General features: G+C 43.0%; 1 protein-coding gene and 2 non-coding genes across 3 annotated transcripts in view; all 3 read left to right on the forward strand.

Moving 5' to 3' along the window:
* LOC144485255 (uncharacterized) overlaps nucleotides 1–26561 on the forward strand; it is a 182814-nt gene that overhangs the window by 62143 nt on the left and 94110 nt on the right.
* trnan-guu (transfer RNA asparagine (anticodon GUU)) lies at nucleotides 923–996 on the forward strand. The gene has a single exon. It is a non-coding gene; the product is annotated as a tRNA-Asn (tRNA).
* On the forward strand, nucleotides 6220–6291 carry trnaq-uug (transfer RNA glutamine (anticodon UUG)). The gene has a single exon. It is a non-coding gene; the product is annotated as a tRNA-Gln (tRNA).

A 26561-nucleotide genomic window follows, 5' to 3' on the forward strand; every position in this document is an offset into this window, starting at 1 on the left:
GTCAGAATATTAAAGGCTACCACAGCGTCACCTCCATTAATAACAGTCATTTGACGCCACATTTCAGAGAGGGGAACAAACCCATCAAAGATTCTCTCTTCCACAATGAGTAAGACAGGGACAGGCAGCAGGATCTTACCCCGCACTCTCCAATCGCCCACAGACAGCAGAAAGTGGTAAGTGGCAACTGCAGCTTCAATCAGGGAGTTACTGCCCATCCCAGGGACACAGAACTCCAACCCAGGTAAAACGTCACAATATACCGATCAGAGACTCATCAAATCGCAGATAGCTGATAGCCCACTCACTGAACATTCGAGTAGCATTTACACAATGCCCGAGCGAGTCACAAACAATATTCACAGCAACTTTCCAAAGCATTTCAGTGATAAATTCCTTAATTTGACTGAAAATCTGACTGTTGTGAATCTGAAAATGGTCACCCTGAGATTTGCGTTACCCAGAGACCTGTCTCCCACTGTTTGTCCATCAGGTTGTGTTTGTGTTGTATATTGAAGCGCCTGTCATTTCAAAATGAGGAGAGAACAAGGAAAATATTCAATTGTGGAACAAATCCTGAGGGAAACGGATCATAATATTGGAAGGAGATGCAGTTGTGAATGGTGTTATTGATGATTGAATCGAAAGTATTGCATCCTTGGGCTTCTGGTGGTCAGTTCCCTACACTGCCGTTGAATTCCTCCCTCTGGCAAGAGACATGGATTCATTTCAGCTGCACGTTCATAGGAGAAAGGGTATAACCGCTACACCACAGCAATACTACGGGATCGAAATAAACAAAGAGACTTGTGTAGACTTGTAAATGGTGCGGTGATGTTGTAGTTCTGGAACAGGTTTCGCAGAAATAGAATTGTGATCATTGACACCCTGGATTAGAATATAGTTAACAGCTGCTGTATCAGTCTCTGTGGTGCAATTGGTCAGCGCGTTCGGCTGTTAACCGAAAGGTTGGTGGGTCCAGACCACCCAGGGACGGAGCTTGTACTGTTTCCTTACCATGATCCTTCAAAAGCAAACAGTTGCGGGTTGGCAATGGGTCCGTGGGCGTCAGTAAAAATAGCTCTCAAGTTGTACCGGCTGTACTGTCATCTGGTGTCAGTTTGAGCGTTGACGCTGCCGGAGAAATGGAGAGCTGGATTTTGAACATAGAACATAGAAAGCCACAGCACAAATAGGCCCTTCGGCCCACAAGTTGCGCTGATCATATCCCTACCTCTAGGCCTATCTATAGCCCTCAATCCCATTAAATCCCATGTACTCATCCAGAAGTCTCTTAAAAGACCCCAACGAGTTTGCCTCCACCACCACCGACGTCAGCCGATTCCACTCACCCACCACCCTCTGAGTGAAAAACTTACCCCTGACATCTCCTCTGTACCTACCCCCCAGCACCTTAAACCTGTGTCCTCTCGTAGCAACCATTTCAGCCCTTGGAAATAGCCTCTGAGAGTCTACCCTATCCAGACCTCTCAACATCTTGTAAACCTCTATCAGGTCACCTCACATCCTTCGTCTCTCCAGGGAGAAGAGACCAAGCTCCCTCAACCTATCCTCATAAGGCATGCCCCCCAATCCAGGCAACATCCTTGTAAATCTCCTCTGCACCCTTTCAATGGCTTCAACATCTTTCCTGTAATGAGGTGACCAGAACTGCGCGCAGTACTCCAAGTGGGGTCTAACCAGGGTCCTATAAAGCTGCAGCATTATCTCCCGACTCCTAAACTCAATCCCTCGATTAATGAAGGCTAGTACGCCGTACGCCTTCTTGACCGCATCCTCCACCTGCGAGGCCGATTTAAGAGTCCTATGGACCCGGACCCCAAGGTCCTTCTGATCCTCTACACTGCTAAGAATGGTACCCTTCATATTATACTGCTGCTTCATCCCATTGGATCTGCCAAAATGGATCACTGCACACTTATCCGGGTTGAAGTCCATCTGCCACTTCTCCGCCCAGTCTTGCATTCTATCTATGTCTCGCTGCAACTTCTGACATCCCTCCAAACTATCCACAACACCACCTACCTTGGTGTCGTCAGCAAACTTACCAACCCATCCCTCCACTTCCTCATCCAGGTCATTTATGAAAATGACAAACAGCAAGGGTCCCAGAACAGATCCCTGGGGCACTCCACTGGTCACTGACCTCCATGCAGAGAAAGACCCCTCCACAGCCACTCTCTGCCTTCTGCAGGCAAGCCAGTTCTGGATCCACAAGGCAACAGCCCCTTGGATCCCATGCCCTCTCACTTTCTCAAGAAGTCTTGCATGGGGGACCTTATCGAACGCCTTGCTGAAGTCCATATAGACCACATCCACCGCTCTTCCTTCGTCAATGTGTTTGGTCACATTTTCAAAGAACTCAACCAGGCTCGTAAGGCACGACCTGCCCAGAAAAGCAGCAAAGTTTAAGAACAGTGGCGCCCAACTTGGGGTTGGAACCCATGTCCATTAACAGTGATAAGTTAATGTTGTTCAGCAGAATTACCACAAGACGGTTTATCACAGGTTGATACTAACACTGCAGTAAAATTAAATTCAGTAGAAAAGGACGGCATGGTGGCACAGTGGTTAGCAATGATGCCCCACAGCGCCATTGGCTCAGGTTAAATTCCTCAGGTCACTGCCTGTGCGGAGTTTGCACCTTGTCTGCGTGGGTTTCCTCCGTGTGCTCCGGTTTCCTTTCCAAAGATGTGTGAGTTCGGTTGCTTGGCCATGCTAAATTGACCCGCCTGTCAGCGGGATTATCAGGGTAAATATGTGGGTTTCCGGGAATAGGGCGTGGGTGGGATTGTTGTCAGTGCGGACCCGATGGGCCGAACGGTCTCCTTCTGTACTGTAGGGATTCTACAAGAATGTTTCATTGTTCATTTTGACTGTAGGAACCAAAAGAGGCGATGCAAGTACAAATTGCTGTGGGTAATTGACGAGCTTGTGGAATGGGGCGGATTTTTCTCTCTGCTGTTGAAACTGGCAGTAATATCACTCATGCTTTCGATCAAGAAGTAATTGCAACTCCATCTGCATCATGTCCTGCAAGAAAACAATAAATCTTCATTTTCTGACCGGGAATCGAACTCGGGCCGCAGTGGTGAAAACAACAAATCCGAACCATTGACCACCAGGGAAACTGCCTGCAATGGTTTTAATCTCGCCTATCTATGGTAACTTGGCGCATTTTTTTCAATTTCAGCGGGTTTTTTTTGTATTCCAGGGACAAGTCCGTCTGACAAGAGCCTCTTGATATAAACAAATTTCCTGCGGATGCTGGAATCTGAAACAAGGTCAAAAAATGCCAGAAAATCTCAACAGGTCTGAAAGCCTCTGTGAAGAGAGAATAGAGCTAACGTTCAAAATCTGGATGACCTTCGTCAGAGCTGAAGACAAAGAAACTTGGACGAGATTTAGACTGTAACGGTGAGGGATATGGGTGAGGGGTGGGTGGCAAAGGTGTCACATATCAATCAAGAAAAACAAAAAGGCAAATTAAATGGTGGTGACCATGGCTGAGAAGGGTGCTGCAGGCTGCGCATTTAGAGATCAGAATGTGCAAATGGCAGAACAAAGGAAATGTAGGATTTGGCCCGAGTGGGATGGAGGGAGAGGGGGCAACAAGATGGAAAGTGAGATTTAAATAAACAGTGCAAAACATGGAACTCAAAAAATAAATATCGACATAAAAGAAAAAATATTAATTAATAAAAATAATTAGAATAAAATTAAATAAAACAAAATAAATGGAAATGGGGTGAGGATGGAGGAAAGGAGATGCTCTGACGTTGTTGAACTCAGTGTTAAGTCTGGAATGCAGTAAGATCCGAATCGTGACATCGGGGGATGTTCCTCCAGTTTGCATTGGAATGCCTCTTGATACCATTGTTTATTGTCTCTTCCGTCACATTACTGATGATCAAGGGTAGACTGGTAGTAATGTGGGGCATTGGATTTGACCGGATTTTTGTAAAGCGGGCAATCTTGGGCAAGTTGTAGCATTGGCGGTTGATGCCAGTGTTGTAGTTTAGGAACAGCTTAGCTGAAGCTGCGGCAAATTCTGAAGCGCAATTCTTCAGCACCATTGCCAGAATATTTTTCAGGGCCGTAGCATTTGCTCTTTCCAATGCCTTCAAGTTTTTTTTTCTTGAAACGGTATGGAACAGTGAAGTGTATCTGTTCTGTTCAGTGTCTACCCCATTCTTGCTCTTTTTCTTTTCTCTCTGTCGATCTGCCTCAGTCCTTCCCTCTCTCAGTCTAACTATCCATTCCCCTTTTTTGTTTTTGTTCCTTCTCTTCTCTCCCTGTCTGTGTGGAACCAAATTTAACTGAATTGATTCCTGAAATGAGGCAGTTGTTGAGCTCGGATTTGATTTAAAGTGGGGGAGGAGACTCAATGGGACATGTGATCTCATCCAATTCCATTCATTTGGTTCATTGCCAATACCAGCTCTGACAGCAATGACTTCTGCTGGTGTCCTTGATGGGAAATCTGAGACACTAAATTTAGGATATGATATTTATGAAGGAAGGGGATCACATTCTCCCACTGTTCGATTTTCACTTAAATTACTATAAACGTTATGAACAGCTTTGGTCAAACATGTGATTACTAAAATTTAATGCAGTCGAATGAATCATCATTCATTTTGATTCGAGGAACCAGCAGAGAGAATGTAAAGTGAGCAACTGGATAAAAGCAAATTACTGTGGATGCTGGAGTCTGAAAGCAAATGTGTCACAGAAAACTTTGACAAAGGGTCATCCGGACCGAAACGTCAACTCTTTTCTCTTCTACAGATGCTGCCAGACATAATGTGATTTTCCAGAGTTTTCTCTTTTGGTTAAAGTGAGCAACTGACGGGCTTGCCGGACGAGTTTAGTTGCTCTACCAGTAAATCGGAGCTGCATCAAGTGTACACGTTGGTCTGTTCCTGCAGTGTATTGGTTATCACGCTCGCCTTGCATCTAGAAAGTCCACGGTTCGAAGCCAGGCAGAAACATTTCCACATGGCTTTGTTTCAAAATGGTTCAGATTACAGAGTTATTCTCGTTTATCACGAAACATGAGTTGAACTATTGAGCTTTCTACGGCATTTCAGGCGGAAAGAACTCAGTAAAGAATATAAAAGGGAAGGTCTGTGACAGTGAGCAAGACAGGATGGATTAACTGACACAAGGAATAACGGTCAAGGGCAACATTGGTTGGTTCCGGTTATTTTTAAACTTTGCTGCTTTTCTCAGTGTACTCCAGCTCTCCATTCCTCCCGCAGTGTCACCGCTCAAACTGAGCCTTTCTCCATCCCGCTTTGTAAATTTCACAATTACTGCTTTCTGAATGAAAACTGCTTGCAATCAGTCGAAGTCAAATAGTTTAGTATTTCATTCATGGAGAGGTTTTCTTGTAATTTAGCCCGAGAATGTTATCCAGAAATGAGTGCTATTTCTGTCAATGCAAACGGTTAAATCTGACCCATTACCACCCAGATTTTACCTTGTATCACCATCTCTATAGGCAGCGTTTTGCATCATATCACTGTTTTTCACTATTTGTGTTTGTTCTTGACCTATTGCACGTGTGACATTTCCAACTCGGAAGCAAAAATGCAAATCTCACTCCACCGATTCTGGCAGAGCTGCTTTGGACCAGGAAGTATTGCTGGTTTGTTTATAAAAATAATTAAGTCTTAATATATCGAACGCAGCCTGCGACCCTGAAAGCGCCAAATCCTAACCACGAGACCACCAGGATCCCATCTGCCTGATTTTCCGAGAGACTGATTACAGGAATATGCACAGCGCCAATTGTCCACAAGTCACACACTCCTTTCTGTCTGTTAAGATTTGAAATTCTTCATATTTTCACATTGGCTTCCAGTGTGATGAAAGCAGAGCTCTGATCAGCTGATGTTGTTCAGTCAAGTTACCACAGTAAGGTTGATATCTGCTGTTGTTCAGTCAAGTTACCACAGTAAGGTTGATATCTGTTCGATGCTAACATTGCTCTTTGAATGTGATCAGCTGCAGTAAAATTTAATGCAGTTGAAGGTAGCGTACTCATTTTTACAGGAGCAACCAGCAAGGGCAATGTAAATATGAATTGGTGTGGGTAATTGACGGGATTGTGCAACGGGACTGATATTTCTCCCTGCTGTTCAAATTGGCACAAGTATTGAGCGACGATTTTCAGATGGTTGCCGTGAGTTGGGTTTCGTGGTGTAATGGTGAGCACTCTGGACTTTGAATCCAGCAATCCGAGTTCAAATCTCGGCGGAGCCTTGCTTTAATTTGCAAAGGCAGATGATTGATTTGCTGAAGGGCGCTTCGTTTCAATTTCTCACAAAGCAAGAACAGAGAGGACAATTTGTCAGCCAGTTCAACTGCTATTACAATGCACATTGCTGAGCCTCAGGCGCCAGATCCCTGCAACGTTAGTGTTTTTCATCTTTTCGCTGTTCTTTAACTCCTCTGTTGAAAAAAAGCAGTTGGTGTCACACAATAACAATTCGACTGGAGTCTGACAATTATTGAGCAAGTGTGTGAGCGCGTGTGTGTGTGTGTGAGCGAGAGAGAGAGTGTGTAGGGGTGTGTGTGTGTGTGTGTTTTGGGATAAAAGTCGACTGTCTTCCGTCAGAGTGCTGTTGATTCCACGGGTAACGTGTCGCACTCTGGCCTCTCACCGCCTAACTTTTGTTTAAATTGAGACAGATAACAGAGTGAATTACACCGCTAGGTGGACACAGTGCCCACTGTAGCTTCCCTGCCTCTCAGCGCTTTGTATTCTTGAGCAATCGTTCTCTGGGGCTGATGCAATGACGCCAAGAGAGTCATTCGCTGCAACATCTGCAATGTGATTGCGGTGTAATTTGCTGAAATTTCCACTGTCTGAGAATTTAAAATTAAATTCCCTTCAGCAAACCCATTATCTCCTTCAGCAAAAAAAAGCAATTTTTTACCATGCTCTGAACTCCGATGACTGCATTCGGAGTCCAGGGTGCTCACCATCACAGCACAGAAACAGGAACAGAGCCACCTGATGCAAATGGTCACTCAAAGCATGTGACCTTTTTCATTCAATGTGGCAGCAACAGCAAGTGAATCAAATGCTTTGAGTGATTTGCAGCCGGCTGCTATGTTGTAGGTTCTCTGGTCTAATGGTGAACACTCTGATCCCAACAAACCGCGTCTAAATTTAGGTGGATCCTTGCTCTTATTTGCCATTGCTGAGGATTGATTTGTCGAAGGAACTTTTGTTTAAATTCCTTACAAAGCATTAATTGCGGTGGGGGGGGGGGGGGGTGGGAGGGAGGGGTGGGGGGGGGGTGGAATTTGTCAGCCAGTTCAACTTCTATTACATTGCACTTTTCTGAGTCTCTGGCGAGAGATGCCTGCATCAGCAATGTTTTTTATTTATTTCATCTTTCTCTGCTCTTTAAATCCCCGCTTGTTTTCCACATCCTTTTAATTAGTTTTTTAAGTTGGAAATATATCTATCTTCTTATTGAAATCATCCAGCGATTCAGACTCCACCGTGCTATGGGGCAGCGAGTTCCACCAATTCACCACACTCTGCGAGAAGTACTTCCTTCTCATCTCACTTTTAAATCCACCGCCTCTCAATCTATACCTGTGACCTCTTGTTCGGGATGGTTTACGTTTAATAGATCGATCCCTTTTAGAATTATATTGCCTCGGTCAGATCTCCTCTCATCCTTCTAAACTTCAGCATCTTGTGGGACTATTTCACCTTACTGTCAATTTCATGATGCAGCGAACTCAACCCGTGTTGTCATTGGCTGAAGGAGGCACTTATGTACCATCCAAACAGGAGATTTTGAAGGAGCAACTTGTCGATGGTAAAACCAATCTGAGATGAAAATAATGAGCAAAGGAATATGAGGTCAATCGGTTTGAGAAACTAAGTTCACGAGTTGCCCTGGGGTCCACTGGTTTGTGTTCCGCACTCTGCTAGTGAGGTTTGGATTCAATTCTCTCTCAGGAAAATAATTACTGCTCTGGCAAAACTGTTAGAAATAATCCGATTTACTCTCTGATCGGAAGCGGAGCTATTAAATTCAGTCGAGTGATATTTTCAAGTTTACTTCATTGGAAAGATCACAAGTGCAAATGTTCATGGAAAGACACTGAAAGAGAAGGACAGCAATGGGCTGCAAAAGGCTGCCAATAGAGCTGGTGATATAAGGAAAAATCTGGATGGCAATGGGTCAGATCTTCCCATGTACACTGGCACTGAATTATGAAACTTATCCCTCACTCTTCAATGAAAAACATTTCGAAATATTTCAGTGCGGTTTGAACCGTCGGAAGCGAAAGTGACAACAGTCGAGAGTATTTGCGGCATGTTGTCATTGGCTGGACCCATCATTGGGAGTGAATCAGAACGTGCCATTTTGCAGGAGAATATTGTTTGTGGTGAAAGTGGTCTGGAGTAAAAATTACAATAACAAAAGGAGCGTGGATGAAGCAAATTGTAAAACACGCTGTAACTTGGTGGTCAGAGTTGGATACTGCTCTTTTGATTGCAGATCAGAAAATGAAGATTTGCTGCTCTCGCCCAAACCGTGAAACCAAATAAGTTATTTCCTGGAAATGCATAGAAATCTCAGTCTCGCCTTGTGCCCTGTCCTTTCTGAAGTAAAGACCCTGAGCAAATTCAGCAGAAAGTTTTGTTGTAATTTCTGGAAGGAGATTGGGAACCAGACGAGCTTGAGGACAGTTTAAATGGTGCCGACTCTTAAATGCAGCTCATTGTTTTTCTGACTGGAGATGATTTCTGTTTGTTACACATTTCAGGATGACAAAATTCAATAAAAAATCAGGTTGGAGATTTCTGCTGGCCCTTCCCATCTCTATTCCTTCTAAATTATTTCACTAACTATATCAGTAAATTACATGATTACAACGTGTGTACGCGAGGCCGAGCGGTCTAAAGCTCCAATCTCAGCGGAGACATGGGTTTAAATCCCACCGCTGCCAGAATTAACTTGGGTTTTGGTCCTTCCATTTAAAGTCTGATAGCTCATCTTGAATGAAAGAGTGTGAGCGGTGTCGTTTCTGGCAGGAACAACGAGGCGAGACAGTCCCAGCCGTTAGGGGAAAGGAACGTGTGCGGAAGGAATGGATTTTTCCTTTAAAGAGCGCACAAAGGAACATAGGCTGAATGACTGTCTGCCAGTATAAACAAAAGATTGAAAACCGACCCACTGATGATTTGGGGTTTTCCAACTGAAGTTCAAATCATTTCCTGTCCGCTTCCCATCAATCCTCTATCTAACCAGATAGGTACATAATTATCCTGGCGTAACCGTGAAACCATTCCCTTTTAATTTCATTTACTTATGTTCTCATCAGATGTGACTTGACATGTTTAATTAGAACACAAATGATTTTTCAACCAATAATAATAGCTATTGCTGTTATCTGTAACATGAAATCGATAGTGAGGCGAAATAGCCCCACAAGCTGTTCATGTGTAACTTCCAATTTTCAGAAGCCACCAATCTCACCTCTGTTGATCCTGTGAAATTCACAAGGTAACACGCAACAGATATTTATCGCTGAAAGTAACTGGCACACATCAAATTCTGCCGCTTTCATCTGTAATTTGTTTCTGAAGTGTGGCAGTTATTGCATTCACCTTTTCGAAAAGTGCAAGACGTTATTATTAAAAATCAGTCAACTCTCAGTGTGAGGAAAAGTTGTCTCATTCCCGCTTGTTGTTAACTATTAAGGGATTACATTATCTCACAGCCATATGATATTTGCACTTCTTCAAATTTTGAATCAGACTTCACAAAATGCCTGCTCACGTATCAGCCATTTAAGATAGAGACAAGGAGATACTTTTTCCATCAAAGGTGTGTGAATCTTTGACATTCTCCAGCCCAGCGATCTGTGAATCCTCAATGATTAGGATATTGAAGGCTGAGATAGAGTGTATTTTGGAATCGAAGGGAATTAAGGGCTTTCGAGATAGGGTGGGTAATTTATGTTGAGTCTGGGGATCTGCCAACATTTTACTAAGTGGTGGAGGATGCTCAGTTTGACATTTGACTAAACGCTGCTCCATTTATTCTGTTCACTGGCAATGCCAGAGATGGCAGCCACCTTTTGCACTGTTAGCGATCATGAGAAATTTAAACTATTGAATTGAGGGAAACGGTATCTGTGGAGGAATGGGATCGAATCCCACCTCTGTCAGTTATCCTGCTGACTTTAAAGGTAACTAAAAAGCTTTGCCCGAACATGTGATCACAAAAATTTAATGCATTGGAATGCATAATGTGACACAATGCACAATGCATAATGCATTGTGACAGAAGGAACCAGCAGAAGTAATGCAAATGTAAATTAATGTGAGGAGTTCAAGGGCTTGCAAAATCAGTTTAGTTGCTCCTCCAGAAAGCCAGATCTGCTTCCATTTCGAATATCGTCATTTTTCTGTAGTGTGGTGGTTATCACATTCTCCTCATACGTGAAAGGTTTCAGCGTCGAAACCGGGCTGGGGCTTTTCAGAATGCTTTTAATTTCAGAATTATTCTCGTTTGTCACTAGACATTAACTAATCTGCTGAGTATTTCCAACATTTTAAAATCATAGTGTCAGGAACCACGCCGTAAAAAAAAAAGAACACAAGGCGGGTCCAGGATAAATAGCAAGAAAGGATGGATTAACTGACACAAGGAATGATAGACAGGGCAAAATTGAGCGGGTGATAGTGGAGCCCGGGTGGTTCAGTGTTTGAGAGTCAATGCTTTCAACGCCAGGGCCCGGGACTGATGACAAACGGTTAACTGAACAGCACAATTTGAAGATGGAAATTGCTCAGACCCAGGAAGTGAAATAATGTGAACACAAGTGGAAATAACGCATTTTGATGCAATTGTTTATAAGATGTAAAAATGTCAGTGTAACAATGTTTTCATGAATGTTATTTGACTTGAAGTATTACGTACACTGGTGATGATCATCTAATTTCCAATGTCTCACATCAGCTTCCTTGGGGGTATAGAGGTATGGCTTCAGTGACATGTAGCAGATTTGATTCTCAGCCATGGAGTGAATAACTTTTTGTTGATTTCTTCATTAAATGAAAACAGACCTCACAGTGTCTGTGAAGGGTGTAACACGATTAATCTTTTAGCTGGATGAACTTGTACCAGAGCTGGAAATTTCAGAGTTGAGCTCTAAAGAAGGATACCATGGCATTCATTCTTCAGTTAAAGTAACGGACACACTCTGCCTCTATCAAGTTGCATCTTTTAACTCTGCTCCCCATCTCACATTTCCACATCTTTCAAACATCACCCACCTGAAAATCCAGCCTGTTCCTCACTTCACCGACAATGAGGCACTCACTCTGCGCTCTTAATGGCAATTGGTTCCATAGCTCAGTGATTAGATGGTTGGTTTTGTAAGCCTGGGCTCGTGAGTTCTCGCTGGAGCTTCAGCTTAAAACACATCTGATCTGTAGGGATAAGGCAGCGAGACTGGCCATACGGCAAGTTTTAATGCACAGGCAAGGGCGGGTTCAATTTTGGAAAGTGAATAGGCATTCACCTTTTCGTAAAAACAGAAAGAGCAGAACATTTTTGAAAAGGTGGGAACGTTGGTGCTGATATTCAAAGAATCCGACGTGTATTTGTAGATGGAATGCATAAAGCTAGCGTTGAGTTGCAGCAAACATTTAGGAAGGGGAATTACATTTTTGCCTTTGTTGCCAGTAGACTGGAGAACAAGAATAACGAATTGTTGCTGCAGTTGTACAAGGTTTTGCGGGGAACACATGTGGAACATTCTGCGCAGTTTTAGTATCCAATAATTACAAACTATGAGACAAAATGGATGAACAGCAACTGACATAAGTTGAATGTATGATTGCATATGTAGAACTGGAACCCAGCATCACACCAAGTGAATCCGCTGTCTGCTTAAATGTTGCTCAGTGAAAGTTTCAACAATCCTCCACTGTGTAACATACGGGCCCTGAGTCAATAAGCAATATCCACTCGAAAGTAAAAGAGAACGTGCTAATCTGTCTCCCAACTTTCAAACATCTTGTGATTTTCTGTCCCATTTACCATGAGGATTCATCAAATAAGTGAATGCAGATGGTAACAATGTGTTCCCCCTTTCGGGAAACTGAATCATATTGATGGACAAAGAGGGACACACGCTGACACCGACAGTGACAAAGGCCCGAGGAATCGCAAACACCCATAAATCAAGGATGTCACCAAATTGGATTGAGTTTTCATCCATTTCCGGCTGGAGGTTTGGTAAATTCTCGTCGATGAACAGAAATGAAGGAATGCGGATTTGAAGCATGAAAAATGGGCCTGAATATTTGGAAGGTTTTGATTTTATTGAACGAATTCTGGAGTACTGAAGAGAATGGAAGCTGAGCATTCCAGTGGGTGCTGTTCAAATCTTCCGCGGAAAACAACAATAGATATCAGATCCATTACCAAAACCACTTGGACAGCACGTCAACGAGTTAATGAGTTAGTGTCACTCATACGAAATCACAGGATAGTTACAGCAACAAAGTGGAACATTCGGCCTGACGAGTTCACCCTGAAATCAGCACGCACCAGCGGTTTTTGTTCTTACCACAATGCCAATCACTGAACAGCCAAAGGAGAAGAAACTTGGGGCAGTGGTGGGATGTGAAGACACGGTTGCTTTAGAAACTACAGCTTAAAGCTAGTGCACTCAACGTTTCAGCCACGCTACCACTAGAACACATAATGGGTTAGGAATAGAACTTCTAACCCATCGACTCTCTCATAATATCTCCGAAACACAGACAAGGACTTATTTCCCGTCTGTTTTATATCAGACCTTTCCAGCTCTGATGAAGCATCATCCAGCTGGAAGATTCATTCTGTTTCCCACTCCGTGGATGCTGCCAGATCGAGTTTAACTGAATGAGGAATTCACTTTAAATTTGTCAGTTCACACAGCAACGCAAAATAGTTACTCTCTGGCCAGAGCTTGAACCCAAGCCACAGTGATGAAAGTTCCGAATCCTAACCAATGGATCAACAGGGAAGCAGACAATGACTTCGCCAATCAACTTACCATCATTACTTTAGCTATTGCCTTTCTTCTGGTCCGTCACACACAGACAGATTTCTCATTAAAAATGTTCTGTTTAGTTCCCTATTTGTGACCTACCATCAAGCCCATGCCATGGTCCTGAAAACATTGAGTCTGAAACACTAAACCACCCGGGATCTGCCATCGGCAGCTGAAAGTTGCTTTCTTTGCCATTCCTTGTGTGAGTTCATCATGCCTTGCACTCAATCACAGACCTTCCCCTTTCGTTCTTTAAAATGAATTGGTCGCTTTGCGCCGCAGGACATCTGTCGCGTCGTGGGCACCAGCAGAGGGTTCAAAACTGAGCAGAAACATTATCAAAACACGTCCACTATAGTGTGGCAGGCTATGACATCAAGGAACGATTCAATAGCCCGAATGTGCTTTCTCTGGGGAATGGGGGCTGACATGATCTGATTGTGGCCTGTCAGATGGGTGACAGGATAAATAAGAAAAAAATATTTTCACTCATGAATGGAGGAGGATCAACATCAGAAATTGTTTTTTTGTTCTCTACCTCCACAGGCATTACCAGATCTTCTGAGCATTTGCAGTGTTTTCTGTTGTTGTTATTTCAGATATTCAAGATCTGCAGTATTTCATTTATTTACCTGGAGAATGTTGTGAATATGAAACCCATCACGACAGGGATTGAGATCAGCAGGAAATTCAGTGACAAAAACAAACTCTGTGAAAATAATGCTCACCAGCTGAAAGTGGAAAATGCTTCACTCAGTCATCCTGTTTACATACACAACAGCTCAGTTCCCCAGTGCAACAGGATACATGTAGTTTCCCCACCTGTTAAAACTCCTGTTTTAAAAGTTCAGATGTCATGATTTGCAGTCAATACATTCTTATTGTCAAGACAGGGTTTCAATATACCGTCTCAGGAGAAAGCACTTGGGCATGAAAACTGACCGACTGCAAAACTCTCCCCTGTAAAGCTCTACCCTCCGGCAAATATCCACCCACTGCAAATCTCTCCTATTCCCAGATTGAACGTCACTGCCCCAATTTATCAGCCCCTATCCCGGACTGAACAATAATGTCACACTTCGCAGATTACACGGTGATATTCATTGACAGTGTCCTTCCCTGTCTCACACTGAATCACACGGTAACTCATCACCAGGCCTTGCACTAGTCCAAGTTTCACCAGCGGAACTCCACTTACCCTGCCCCAAAATACACCACACTGTAAACCTTCACCAGTCAATGCCAAACTGTCCCAATTCATTGGTTAATGCTCTAGAATCAATCACATTACTCCAACTGTCTGTTCCATTTCACAGTGTGAAATGCCCCATGGGAAGCTGGCCTGGTTTTATAAACATTGTCCCGTCTCATCAGTCCCTTTCCCAATCTGATCCATAATGTTTCACCTGATATGTCGCTGTCCCCGATTTAACCAGCCTGTCTCACAATACGACACATTTTTCTAGACAGAACCACACTGTCCCATCTCACCAATCCCATCCTGACACCGAAACCTACTATCCAACCTCACATATTTCTGTCAATTATAGACCCACATTTTGCCACCTCGTCGCTCCCCGAACTAGATTATAACACACAGCCCCTTGAATTGCCTCGGCCCTTGACTCAATTAGACTTGCTCACATCATCGGTCCCTCGCCCTGAATGCACCACACTGAATCACCTTAGTAGCCCCTGTTCCGAGATAAAGTAAGCATTCCAATTTCAACAGTCCTGTCCCAGGCCAATAAATACTGACCCAAACCAAATGTCCCTTCCCCAGGCAAAATTGCAATACCGCATCTAACACTTCTTTATCCCATGGTTAACCACAGGGCCCCATTCCAAAGTTCTCTGTCTGAAACCTAGTTGCAGTAACCCACCAAACCACCCTCTATACAGGACTGACCCACAATGAGCCCTAATTAGACCTTTCCTCCGAGTATAACTGACTGCCACACTTCACTCTGCTCAATCCATCAAAGCCCAAAGTTGCATTTAGCAGCTTGAGCCACAATTATTCCAGTGTTTCCTTCAGTTCTTGACTGAAACCTAGTTCTGCAGATCACCAGCCGCTGTCCCTGAATGAAAAAATGCTGTGGTATCTCAATGATGTCCGCTCCAATCTGAACAGCCACAATTCAGCATTTCCTTCCTTAGGATGAACATCATCAAGGTCACCCGAAACAAAATATTACAAACGCTGCCGAATTCACCCATGCTTTCAGAAGGCTCATCCACAGTTAAGCGTGGGATGAAGCTGTGAATGCAGAATGAGTGAAATGGCTTTTGCGGACAGAAGGATGAATGAAGTAAATGCATGGGGTGGAGAACGTGTCTGGATATCGGGACGGAGAATTGGTCACTGCAGAGATAGAATAGAACCAGAGGCCAGAAAGGGAGAAAGAGGCTGTGATGAAGATGTGGACGTGTTGGTCAATGTCGTAATGTCCGTCCCCAAAGAATATTATCCACAATTTGGAATATTTTTTGACAGCTGAACCTTCACAACCAACGCACTGCATACTGTAGGTATAATGTTTGGATGAGAACATTGAAAGTGCAATATAAATATTTTCTTCACAAATTGATTAAGACTTCAAACAGTGATCATATGATAAATAAATCTCAGATGGCGCAGGAAGTTTTCAATAATTGTGTTAACACTTATGGAGCAGTGTTATTCTTCAATCTCCGCCCTGCTTGTGAGAACTGAACAGATCAAAAATTTATAGAGGGATTATATGACAGGAATTATCTAAAGAATTCAATGTTCATAATCCTAAATTTCCACCTATCTGGGGGAGTTGGCTAGTCTATAAGACCATAAGATATACGAACAGAATTAGGCCACTCGGCCCATCGAGTCTGCTCCGCCATTCAATCATGACTGATTTTTTTCTCATCTGCATTCTCCTGCCTTTTGCCCATAACCCCTGATCCCCTTATTAATCAAAAATCTATCTATCTCTGTCTTAAAGATACTCAATCACCTGGCCTCCACAGCCTTCTGTGGCAAAGAGTTCCACAGATTCGCCACTCTCTGGCTGCAGAAATTCCTCCTCATCTCTGTTTTAAAGGATCGTCCTTTTAGCCTGAGGCTGTCCCCACTGTGGGCCACAGGGATCTGGAGAACTGTCACTGAACAAAATAATTATTCAGTCATTGTTCCAACTATCCGCCCATTCCAGCCACTAGTCTTTGCAGTTCTGAAGCTCTGTGTTGGTTCTCCTCATATTTTACAGTGCTTCCTTGACTGGTGTTACTTATAAGCATTGATTCGTTTTTATTTATACGAGATAGATTGATTGAATTGATAAAATGACATGATGTTATTGTGGAATTTTAAACCTAGGGACATAGCGTATTAGGAGAAATGATAGGTTACTCGGCCCTTCGAGCCTGCTCCACCATTCAAGAAGGCCGCAGCTGATTTGATAATATCTTGGATGCCACATCCCTCCCTACCTTACATAACCTTTCACTACTTTTTAATCAATGAACTATGGAGCACAGCATTAAAAAAAAACTAAGACTCTGTTTCCAATGCCTTCTGTGGAAGAGTTACAAAGACTCAAGAATTTCTGAGAAAAATAATAATTTCTCATTTCTGTCTTACATGCACGAGTCCTCATTATGTAACTGCAATCTTTAGTTCTACTTGCTCCAACAAACGGAAACATTGGCTGCACATCACTATTAAGAACTCTCAGAATCTTAAAAGTTTCAATCAAGTTGCCTCTTCCTCTTTTAAACTCCGGTGGATGCAAGCCTAAACTGTGCAATATTTTGTTGTAACGCAACCCATCCATTCCTGGCATTAACCCAGGTTTCATCACTGTTCAGCAAAACTGACGTAGCGTTAGGAATGTATTCAGATTCTGATAACAGTTAAACAAGCTGCTGATGTTTGTTTACTCGGAAGACAAGCAGGCTTGACTGATATTTAGCATTGATGCCTCATTGAGCCAGGGACCCGGTTTCGATTCCAGGCTTGGTCACTGTCTGTGCAGAGTCTGCAGGTTCACCCCATGTCAGGGTTGTTTTCCTCTGGATGCTCTGGTTTCCTCCCACAGTCCGAAAGACGTGCTGGTTAGGTGCATTGGCCATGCTAAACTCTCCCACACTGTTCCCGAACAGGCGTCACAATGTGGTGTCTCTGGGATTTTCACAGTAACTTCGTTGCAGTGTTAATGTAAGCCGACTTGTGACTAATCAATAAACGTTAAATAATAAACGGGTCGACAGTGGAGAGTCAAATGATACCCACTTAAATCTGCTGTCGAAAATACCTCTGGATCGATAGAATTGCTTCCACACTCACTGAAAGGAGAAATGTATGGTTTAGAAGATTTGATGCTGAGTCTGGTATACATGGCACTTTCCCACTGATCACCAATAATGCAAAGAATATCGGGATGTGTTTGCAAAGCAGGTTGGAGAGGTGACTTAGTTTACTTTCGAAGAAATCTCCTGAAAACAATGATGAATGTGAGGTTCAGTGCCTTGATTTCGAGGGTTTATGTCTCGAGTTTGCTGAATAGCAGCAGTGTAATATTTGCAATCATCCTGCCTCTGACATGTCTCATGTATCAACTGATAGATCAACATTATTTCCACAATCTCTAGTAAACTCACACTTATACACGGAATGAAATTTTGAAATTGTAGACTGACATTTATCAACAGGGATATTAATTCTGATTTTATTTCACTTCAGATCAGTAACTGTGCGATTCAATATTCTTCATTTTAAAAAATTGTTTGGATTCATATGGCATTGGCGCAATCGTCCAACATGAGTGCAAAGCATTTTCAATAAACATGCATTTCGCAAGAAATGCTGAATTATCTCGTGTATTCAGCGATTGTTATTAATGTCGGTCAGCACATAGTTTAATTGTTTCGCTGGGGACATTCCTCACTCTATAAATAGGGAATGATTTCATTGTGTGTTGTAATATTTCAGTGAGCGCAGTTACCAATAGAAAGAGCGATCATTGAATCTCAAAGGCACTCTCACCATGTTATGGATTATTCCACTTGATCTTCGTATTCAATGGGTACTTTACGATATCCAAAAAAATTACTATCCGCTCCTCGCTGTAGTTGGTGTCACTGGTGAGTTATATTTCACTGATTTATCACCCGGTCCATGAGATGCAGTTACGGACAGCATTCTGTGTAACCTTAATAGCCTGTATCTGCTAATGCACTGGGAACATTTCATATAATATTTGATCTCTAGCAGGCTCAATGGTCGCAGCTCCACAAATAGTTTGAAGCAGCCAACATGCATGGCTACAGTTATTTTGCTTTAGGTTTGAATAAATGTGGAGATAATCATTGAAAATATATTCAACCTTCAGTTCCCTTTCATGGGAAGACGCAGATTGCTTTCCAGACTGAATCACAGTAGGAACCAGGAAAATGTATGGTAAGAAGCTTTTGAACCTTGCTGTATGTTGTTAATGTTGCTGATCTGTGAAAAGTAGCGCTGGCAGATATACCGCAAATAAACTCAGATATATGCAGCAATTTCCAATGCAATTCACATTTTCCTGCTCTGCTTCCTCATTATGGAATCTATATAGCAGGATAGAACTGGAACTAAAACACTGTTCCAGTGAAATTATTATTTCATTTCCAGATTATTGCTGAAAAGGAAACGTTTTACCTTTCTTTTAGACTTACGCATTGTAAGAGACCTTTAAAGAAATGACCAACTCTAACACAAGAACAATATTTCAGGTTATTTGAGAAGATAGAGTTGATTGGTTGGCAAGTAGACTCTGATGGGTGGAGATTTAAACTGATAAAGATTTTTGCAGGAGCTGAGCCTGGAATGATCTTTGGCAACACCATCTATTCAGGCCTCAATTGTGTCCCTACCTCACACAAACGATTTGCTACATTCTTAATTTCAATTCATGAAGATTCATTAGACCACCATGTCAGCAAAAGTTTTTGACTCCCTTGAGTGGTACATTTGTGAACAAGCTGACAATATTGATCGATGCATGAACACAGAATTGCTTTCGATATGCAGGTGCTGTGAGATGTTGGAAATGTTGATGGATCCTTCAGTGTGTTTGTGGGAAACCTGCTCAGATCTGTTTGTAGCTCCTCGCAAAACCATTTGGCCAATTCGTGTTGTGCACTATCAGTCATAATAAAGATGGTCTGGAACAGCACACTACTTCTGCGACTGTTGAGCAGTCCATACATCCAAAGACTCAATGAGGTGAGGACAAATCATATCCTACAAACGAACAGACATTTTGTTCCTTGTTTCTTTTATAACTTGATTTCGAGCAGGGATAACATGAAATAACCGGTCTGATTTACCCATGAGTTCACAGGGCATCAGGCATTCAATAGATATTCTACAGCTGATTGGATAATGCATTTAGATGTCCCGTTATGATGATGACGTTCCAACAAGTGATGTCTGTAAACTCTGAGAATCAAAGTAATGTTCTTATCAAATGCACCATCCCAGTGCGAAACAATGAATCAAAATATCATTCAAGTTATGTCCTCTCAGGGTGAATTTATTTAGCGCTGTTTCAACGGTTTATGCAAAGTGGCAGTCCAATTGATATTTGGATCCATCTTCATGCAGGCAGTCAGTTTTCTTGATATTGTCACCATTGTTCGGGATGATTATTTCAGTTGCTTTGCCGGGATTAAAGATATTCAAGTCTGGAGGAAAGCAAGAAATGATGGACCAATTCAACTGGTCTGGTCTGCCAGCATCTGTTGAGAAAGAATAGAGGAAACGTTTTGAGTCTGGGTTATCCTTCTTCTAGGCTGTTCCCATGACAACAGCATCAATGCGGGACTTCATTGTGTTGCTACCACTCAAAAACGAGTTGCTAAATTCATAATTTGATTTGTGAATTATTGAAGTCTGGGTTAAGCTTCAGGCCTATTCGCTTCTCACCATTCGCACTGCATGTGAAAATCGCCTGGCAATTTTCTGACTCACCTTGATTACCCGATTCGTATTATTTTAAATGTCCAGTTGAGAAAGAACGAGTTGAATTCATATTTCCAATTATCTGTTGTTCCTCTGCCATACCAGCAATAGTTTAAATAGCTCCGAAATATATTTTTAACAATATATGGTTAGACTATCTGTTAATTCCACACTTATTTGGGAGCAGAGAGGAATGTGATTACTCAGGTCGAAGGCATAAGTGAGTAACGGGAGGACTGTGTTAATGCAGCAACTCACCAGGCGATGGTTTTGGCTTGTATTGTCCACCGACTGTGTAGCAATAAAGGGACTGGAAGAGCTTAAGTGAACAATGTAACATGTCAGGACAATGAAAAGCGAATATGGAGATCTGATCGATTGTATTATTCTGATCCCGCATTTATGGCTGTTGAGATGTATTGTGATTCCACATTAGCTGTGGATTAGAAGTAGTGATCAAAATCTGAACTGTTACTAGGCTGTAAACAATCCATTGTGTTCATACGAGACCGTCAGTCTGATTTACCCATGAGTTCACAGGGCATCAGGCATTCAATAGATATCCTACTGCTGATTGGATAATGCATTTAGATGTCCCGTTATGATTCTGATGTTCCAACAAGTGATGTCTGTAAACTCTGAGAATCAAAGTAATGTTCTTATCAAATGCACCACCCCAGTGCTAAACAATGAATCAAAATATCATTCAAGCCATGTCCTCTCAAGGTGAATTTATTATGGAAATTTCTGCGAGTGCTGTTTCAATGGAGACAGTTTTGAATCGGTATTATAAGTCTGTGAAATATCGTACTGTTTTATTTAATGATCGTTGGTAACGCCATTTCTGTGTCGTTCTTTAATGCAAAAGTTCTATTTTTGCATTAGCTTCTAACGGCTGTATAAGATTTGAGATGTAATATCGGCTTCTCTCAATGTCCCACAGATACAATTTTCCATTTATCCTTAATACATGTTGATGGTTGACTTTATGTATGAGGTTTCATCACTTTTATTTCACAGCAACTTAGCAGGTAGCCTTAAGGAGCGACTTGATCTGCTGTGCAGGTCGACAGCTCTCAAACTGGCCAATTGCCAGGGTCAACAACTTTTCCTGTTCCCAATTCGTTCAAATTCGTCGAAGCATCATGCGAAGGGAAATGGGTTAGCTGTACAATGTTCGCTATGATGGCTCAGGTCTCAGGAGGAATAGTGTATTTAAGTTTTAAGTTTATTTATTAGTGTCACAAGTAGACTTATATTAACATTACAATGAAGTTACTGTGAAAGTCCCCTAGTCACCACATTCCGGCGCCTGTTTGTGTACACTGAGGGAGAATTTAGCATGGCCAATGCACCTAATCAACATGTCTTTCGGATTGTGGGAGGAAACACTGAAATGTGGGTGTATTGGTGCGTGGCAGTGAGGCTGTATGAAATCTGATGCTGGAAGTGAAACCACTTCCCACCACCAAAATACACACGACCAATCTCTCTTACACACAACCCCCACTCTATTCCTCTAACATGATACGTATATATCTCTCCCACGCAATCACTCTCTCTCACAAACAATCTCTCACACACGCACAATTCTTAAAAACAATCTGGCACATACTCTCGCGTTCACGCACAATGTCTCCCACAAATGCACTATCAATCTCTCAATTGGGGGAGTCTATTGGCAGGCAAATTGACGTCTGGTAAGTGGAAGTCTTTAAACAGTGTGTTAACAAAGTTTCAGGGTAAGCACATTCCTTTCAGGGTGAAGAGCAAGGCTGGTAGAAATAGGGAACCCTGGATGACTCGGGATCTTGAGGCCCTGGTCAAGAAGCAAAAAGCATAGGCAACTGGAATCAACTGGATCCCTTGAAATGTATAGAGGGTGTTGGGGTAAAGTTAAGAGATAAATCAGGAGAACAAAAAAGGGACACGAAATTGCTTTGGCAGATAACGTCAAGGAAATACATAGAGCTTCTACAAACACACAAAGTGCAAAAGAGTGACTGGGGAGAAAATAGGGTCCCTTAAGAATCAACAAGGTCATCTATGTGTGGAGCCACAAGAGATGGCTGAGATCCTAAATGAATATTTCTCATCAGTATTTGCTACTGAGAAAGGCATGGCTGTTAGGGAACTTGGGGAAATAAATATCGATGTCTTGAGGAGTGCACATATTATCGAGAAGGAGGGCAGTGCAGTCGATGATGTCTATTTGGATTTTAACAAGGCAATTGGCAGGGTACCGCATGATAGGTTGGTGCATAAAGTTTCATCTCAATGGATGCAGGGTGAGGTAGCCAATTGGATACAAAACTAACTTGAAGACAGAAGGCAGAGGGTGGTTGTACAAGATTGTTTTTCAAACTGGAAGCCTGTGACCAGCGCTGTGCCTCACTGATCTATGCTGGGTCCACTGGCGTATGTCATTTATATTAATGAATTGGATGAGAATTTAGTACGTTTGCAGCAGACAGCAAAATTGGTAGTACAGTTGACAATTTAAGTTATTTATGATTGCCACGTGCTCTTGAACAGTTGGACCAATGGGATGATGAATGGCAGATTGAGTTTAATTTAGATAAATGTGAGGTGATGCATTTTCGTAGATCGAACCTGTGCAGCATGTATTCAGTAAATTGTAGGGCGTTGAGAGAGTCATAGAACAAATATATCTCATGCTATATATCTCCTTGAAAGTGGAGTCACAGGTGGACAGAGTGATGAATAAGGCATTCGGCATTCTTGGTTTCGTTGGTCAGAAAATTGAATGCAGAAGTTGGGACGTCTCATTGAAGTTGCACGAAATATTGGCAACGCCACACATGTAATATGATGTCCAATTGTGGTCACCCTATTATACGAAAAAAAATTATTAAGCTGGAAAGAATGCAAAGAAAATATAGTCTGTTGCTACCGGGACTTGATGGTTTGAGTTATTACCAGAGGCTGGATAGGCTGCGACATTTCTTCCCTGGATCAGAGGAGGCTTATATCATAGAATCCCTACAGTGCAGGAGGAGGCCATTTTGCCCATCGAGTCTGTACCGAACACAATCTTACCCAGCCCCTATCCCCGTGACACTCAGCATTTACCATGCTCGTCCCCCTGACGCTACGTGGCAATTTACTATGTCCAATCAACCTAACCTGCACATCTTTGAACTGTGTGAGGAAACCTGCGCACCAGAGGAAACACACACAGGCACGGGGAGAATGTGCAAACTCCACACAGGCAGTGACACAAGCTGGGAATCAAACCCAGGTCCATGGCGCTATGAGGCAGCAATGCCAATCACCGTGCCATTGTGCCGCCCAGGGGTGATCTAATAGAAGTCTCTAAAATAATGAGGGGCATAGATGGTGTCGATAGTGAACATATGTTCCCAAATGTAGGGGAGTCTGAAAGAAGAGGGCATAAGATTAAGATGAGCGGGGAGAGAAACAAAAGGGTCCAGAGGATCGATTTTTCTCAGAGAGGGCGGTGAGTGCCTGGAATAAACTGCCAGAGGTAGTAGTAGAGGCGGGTACAACGTTGTCTTTGAAAAACCATTTAGAAAGCTACATGGGTCAGAGTGGTGTCGAGGGATAGTTGGTACCAGGTTAATGGTAAAAACAGGGCAGCGTGGACAAATTCGGCCAAATGGCCATGCTGCAAAACACTTTGACTCTCTTACTCTATGACATACTCACAGGCACACACGGACGCACGCGCGCGCGCGCGCACACACACACACACACAAATACACGCACACACATGGATAAACTCGCAAGAATAGTCAGCTCTATTGCAGCTCCGGCATGAAATCCGCCCACTTTGAAAGCACCGTTAGCTGCTCCAGCAACCTCCGACCCCCGCCCTCCGCAACTGCCCCAAAGAGCCACCCGCTCTTCTCCAGACATCAAGCAGCCAGGTACTCCCCCCATCCCCCATTCCCGACTGTCACTTTGACACTTCCCATCGAAGTGACAAAGTAGCTTAACATCAGGTAAAAAAAGACCAGCTTCGCGATTCACAAGCAAGTCCAAAGCAACTTATCCAAGATGTACAAATGGACAGATTTTAGCACAGACACAGCAGTGTCTAGCACCAGAAACACGTTTGTGTTGCATTTCAGCCAAAAATATTATGTCTCCCAAAGGGAAATCCTGCACAAGGCAGCAAATAGATTACATATGTTGGTTAATTGTATTTCTTGCTACATCAATGCGGTGTTTTATTCCTTTAACCTCTTTCTCCAGGTGAAAGAAAGGTTACAGGTGAAGTCATTCTATTCTGAGGTTGGACTATAAAAGAAAGCTGCAAATGTTCCACAGGACCCTGAAAGATCGCTGCCCCTGATCTCAGTCTGAAATATGAATTAATTGTGCCTCTCTTCCTTACAGTGAACTTACTGACGATTCTTATCCTATCACGAGGAAGGTGTGGGCTTTCCAAATGTGTCACACGTTACCTAATTTCGATGTCAGCGGCAGATCTACTGGTCGTTATCATTGATCTCATATTGAGACAAATTCCTATCCGTTTTTTTCATCGATTTCGGTTCATGGCTCACATGAGAGTGTGTAATATCCATGCTGTCCTGCTTTACGCAGTCACTGATTGTTCTGTCTGGTTCACTGTCGCTTTCACCTTTGATCGTTTCGTCGCCATTACTTGTCAAAAACTGAAAATAAAACACTGCACCGAGAAAACGGCAGCTGTGGTTCTCGGAACAGTGAGTGTGGTGTTCACTGTAAAGAATACTTTCTGGTACTTCATGTGTGGCGATAAATATTCTTTCGGAAATAATCCTTGGTTTTGTTATGTACATTATGCTGTTACAGAATCAGGAGTGTGGGCAGCAGTTGAAATTGTACACTATATTTTAAATCCATTTGTTCCTTTCTTGTTGATTCTGCTGCTCAATGTTATAACCGTTAAACACATTTTAGTGTCCAGCAAAGTCCGCAGGAGACTTCGGAGCCACAAGAGTGGGGGAAGTGAAAGTGACCCAGAGATAGAAAAGAGAAGGAAATCCATTATCTTACTGTTTGCAATATCGGGAAATTTCATCTTGTTATGGTCAGTGTTCCTCATCTATTCGTTTTGTCGCCGATTGGAGCGTATCAGATTAATTAGTACAATTTTGCCCGAATTTGTGCAGGAACTGGGATTTATGCTGCAACTCCTGGGTTGCTGCACCAACACATGCATTTATGCTGTGACCCAGGCACAATTCAGAGAGGATCTGAAGAATGTCGTCAAACTTCCATTTACTGGAATTGTGCAGTTCATTAAAACAGTGATCTGATAGTCAGTCATTATAGCTCGCTTACCTGAATAAAACCATCTCACAGTGAGGTCACATTTCCATTCATCAACCAGAATAAGTGATGGAGACGGATTTAAAATTTGAAAAAGAAGTCCAAACATTTTAATCTAGATTTCAGTTAGGTAGATCCTCGCATTCAGCACGGACAGGACACATTGATTTCTAGAATCGATTCTCCTCTTCGTTTGGGAGGGGGACACAGGATGCAGCATTTTACTTCAGCTCCAACCCACCTCCATGCTCCAAAAGAAAGAGAACTCTGTTTTGACCTCAGTCCCATCAACGCTTCATCATCCATCCCAACTCCTCCCCCAAACAACTACCATCCAAACAATACCACACAACCCCCAAACATCCACACAAAATCCTCGCTATTCACCATGCATCCCAACTCATCCCCTAAACTCCGACCATCAAACCCAACCTCACACCTCCTACCATCCACTCGAACTCCCCACCCTTCACTATCCACCCCAACTCCTGCCAAAAACTCCTACCAGCCAACCCATCCAGACACCATCCACCATTCATGCCAAATCCACGCCCTCCTCCATCGACCCCAACTCCCCACCCTTCACCACCCACCCCAACTCATCCCCCAAACTCCCAACATCCAATGCAATCCCACGGCCTCCCACCATCCACTCCAACTCCCCACCCTTCTCTATCAGCCCTAACTCCACCACTCAACAGCCATCATCCAACCCAATCGCATAAATCCAACCTTTCACTCCACTCCACACCCTCCACACTACCCAGTCCACCTCTCTACCCTTCACTATCCACCTCAACCCCTCCACCCAAAAGCCACAATCCAACCCAACGCACACCTCATGCCATCCACTCCAACTCCACACTCTTCACCATCCACACCAACACTTACACCAAATTCCCACCATCAAACACAACCCCACACCTTCCACCATCCACTCCAAATCCTCACCATACACCATCCACCCCAACTCCTCCACCAACCCCCCATCATCCAACCTAACCCCACACCTTCAACCATCCCCTCCAGTTCCACATCCTTCACCATCTCCCAGAACCCGTCACCAAACTAGTACCATCCAACCCAACCGCACACCATCCACTCCAATTCCCCACAATTCACCATCCACCCCAACTCAGCCCCCAAACTCCCAACATCCAAC

This window comes from Mustelus asterias, unplaced genomic scaffold (genome assembly GCF_964213995.1).
Source record: "Mustelus asterias unplaced genomic scaffold, sMusAst1.hap1.1 HAP1_SCAFFOLD_178, whole genome shotgun sequence".
NCBI classification, from domain to species: Eukaryota; Metazoa; Chordata; class Chondrichthyes; order Carcharhiniformes; family Triakidae; genus Mustelus; species Mustelus asterias.